Source organism: Portunus trituberculatus, chromosome 20, assembly GCF_017591435.1.
Source record: "Portunus trituberculatus isolate SZX2019 chromosome 20, ASM1759143v1, whole genome shotgun sequence".
Lineage (NCBI taxonomy): Eukaryota > Metazoa > Arthropoda > Malacostraca > Decapoda > Portunidae > Portunus > Portunus trituberculatus.
The window spans coordinates 17,687,343-17,691,085 of NC_059274.1; positions in this window are offsets into that span (position 1 = coordinate 17,687,343).

Consider the following 3,743-nt stretch of genomic DNA (forward strand, 5'->3'; position numbering starts at 1 on the left):
TGTCGGGGGAATTCGGGCTAACAGTTGCCTATTTCCAATGAATATGCATTGCGTTTTTTTGTTATCTAATAAAAGACCATTAGTTAAGAAGTAAAGTTTTATATCCCGCAATGCATTTTCAGTGATGGAGATGAGCCTATCAAGATTTTCAACAGTATCACCTTCAAGGAACTGTGTGTCATCCGCATATTGTATCACAGATGTCTTCACTTTCTCATTAAGGTCATTTACGTATATTGAAAATAAAATTGAGCCCTGCGGAACTCCGTATCTTACATTTACTTCTTTAGATACTGTATTATTTAAGCGAACAGACTGTGATCGATTTTGAATATAATTTGTAAACCAAAAGCTATCAATGTTTAGTTTAGCGCACTTACGTAATAGATTATCGTGGCTGATACTGTCAAAGGCTTTTGATAGATCACATAAAGTTAAGATATTTTCTTAGAGTCCATATTGCCATAAATTTTGTCTGTAATAACAGTGAGAGCAGTTTCTGTGGACAGTCTAAGACGGAACCCGTGCTGCGTGTTAGATAACAGTTTATTGGCTTCTAAATAACGTGTGAGCTGACCAGCAACTACTTTCTCAAGAATTTTTGATAGGATGGGTAAAAAGGAAATGGGTCTATAATTATTAAAATCATTACTATCACCACTTTTAAAGAGTGGAACTACCAAAGCATGTTTCCAAGTAGTAGGAAAAATGCCTGTGACAATAGAAGTGTTAACAATGCAAGTTAGATCAAAAGCGATCACATACAAGGAATCTTTAATGAAAATCAAAGGAATACCATCAGAGCCTACTGAGTTTATATCTTTAAGTCCTTTCATAGTTAGGATTATAGTGTCAGTGTCAACAGGTTGTGGCCTAAAATTATTATCACCATTAGATGTAACAGTCATATAATTAAAAAGAGTCACATTTTCACCATGGAGCGTCTCTTGAGTTTTTTCATATGTATTTCTTCCAACATTTGCAAAGTGTTTGTTAAATTCGTTGGCTTTGTTAATTTCATTTTCAAAGTTGCAATTACTGGCATTACTTTTACAGTTGGGGACTATTTCTCTTATTGTTTTCCATGTCTTTGCAATGTTACCTTTACTTTCATTAAGTTTATTGAGATAGTATTCGTTTTTACTTTAACATAACATAACATAACATAAATAATAGGATAACAAAGGGCCACCAGGGAACATCTAGGTTATCCTGTATCAGTCGCACAGCGACCTCGTCATCAGTACTTAAAGATACACTTACAAGTACACAATACATTATATACTAATTCTAAATATTTGGCCCATTAACAGGGCTAAGTCCTGCAGCGAATTCCTCTACAATCTGTGATCCCCATACATGGGGATCATGTTTTGTTTAACTATAGTAAATTTCTTATAAAAACTATCATGCAGCGCTATACATAATTATAAGTCTAATAAATTTAAGTGCTCATCTAATCTGTTTTTAAACATTGTCAAACTAGTGATATTTATAACCCTCTCTGGCAATGCATTCCAGAAGTCTACCACCCTATGACTAAAGAAATATTTTCTTATATCTAACCTGCAGCCTTGCTTTCTAATCTTCCTGCCATGATTTCTAGTCCTACTTCCATCCTCTAAGATAAAGAAAGATCTCACATCTATGTAGTTTGTATCTGAGAACATTTTAAATAACTCTATCATATCCCCTCTTATACATCTCCTCTCAAATGAAAACATGTTTAATTCCTTTAATCTATCTCTATACTCCAGGCGCTTTAATGCTGGTATCATCCTAGTTGCTCTTCTTTGAACTGCTTCTAACATGTTAATATCCTGCCTATAATGGGGTGACCAGGCCTGTATGCAATACTCTAAATGTGGCCTAACGTAGGAATTATATAAGCTACGCACCACTTCCTTACTTTTATAACTAACATTTCTATTTATAAAACCCAGGATCCTATTTGCCCTATTTCTTGCTTCTAAACATTGCTTTGAAAATTTCATAGTCCTGTCTATCACTACTCTTAAATCCTTTCCCTCCTCTACTGCCTCTAGCCAACATCCCTCCATCTCATAGCTAAAGTTTGTGTTGTCTTTACCTAAATGCATAACCTGACACTTTTTAGAATTGAACTCCATCTGCCACCTGTCTGCCCATGCTATCAGCCTGTCCAGGTCTCGTTATATTCTGTAAATGTCCTTTTCACCCTGTACTGCACATGCTATCTTAGTATCATCTGCAAACTTTGATACTTTGCTACTAATTCCTATATCTAAATCGTTAATGTACACCAAGAAAAGAAGAGGTCCTAGCACTGATCCTTGGGGTACCCCACTAACCACTTCCTTCCACTCAGACATTGCCCCATTTAATACTACTCTCTGTTTCCTATCAGAAAGCCATTCACTAATCCAATCAACTAACCTACCCCTATCCCATGTAGTCTCAATTTGTACACTAGCCTCCTATGCGGTACCTTATCAAATGCCTTGCTAAAATCTAGATATATAACATCTATGCTATTTCCATCATCTAACTCCTTGGTAATATATTCTAAGATATCGAGCAAATTTGTAAGACAGGACCTCCCTGATCTAAAGCCATGTTGGGTATCTCTAATTAATCTATTCTCATTTAAATGCTCTCAAATACTACCCTTAATGATTTTCTCTAGTATCTTACATACTATACTAGTTAAACTGATCGGTCTATAATTATTCGCATCATCCTTCCTACCTTTTTTAAATATTGGAGTAACATTAGCTAACTTCCAGTCCTGAGGTATCTCAGCAAACCTAAGTGATCTTTCAAAGATTAACTTAAGTGCTTCAGAAATACTGTCTACACCCTCCCTAAGTACTCTGGCATGTAGCTCATCAGGACCACTAGCTTTCCTATCGTCTAGTTCAAGAATAAATTTCTTAATAATTCCCGGTTTTATATCAATATTTTCTAAAGCTCTTAAACTACTCGTCGCACTGTTTGTAACAGGATTTCCTATTCTTTCCTAGTAAATACTGAAGAAAATTGTTCATTCAATAATTCTACTATGTCTTCATTTTGATCCACTACTACACCATCTTTTCTGAGTGGTCCAATCCTATCCTTATTTCTTTTATCACTGACCTTGTAATAACTATATAATTTTTTGGGATCTTTACTCCCAGCTCTAGCTAGTTTTATCTCTGCCTGCCTTTTACTTTTTTTTTATAACCTTACTCAAATCATCCCTGACCTGTCTGTACCTAATCAAATCTACATCTTTCATCAATGAAAGTTTTAACTTGCTTCTTTTCTCGTTTATATTGGTCCTGAAGGGCACCGTTTTGCCTGTCAAACTTAAGTTTTTTTCGAGTTTCATTTTTAAGTATTATGGCGTCTTGTAGGTTATCCGTCGTTCATGGTGCAAATGGTCGTTTTATTTCTTTAGTAACATAAGGAGCACAAGCATCCAATCATTTAATAAAATTAAAAGTAAAAATTTCAACCTGTCTATTGACATCGTCCGTACATAAGATCATATCAAAATGTTCCACATTTTCAAGCAATTTGAGGCAAAAATCTTCTTTTCTTTATTTCCCAAGATGGCAAAAAGTTTTGATTACAGGCGGCCTCTTAGGCTTGCTAATGTTTACAGTGATGCCTGTGAGGTCGTGGTCTGCTACTTCCTGCGGAACAACGTCGCAGGAGACCACAGCATCTGGCTTATTAGTGATGACAAGGTCTAATAATGTCGAGGACATATGTGTAAT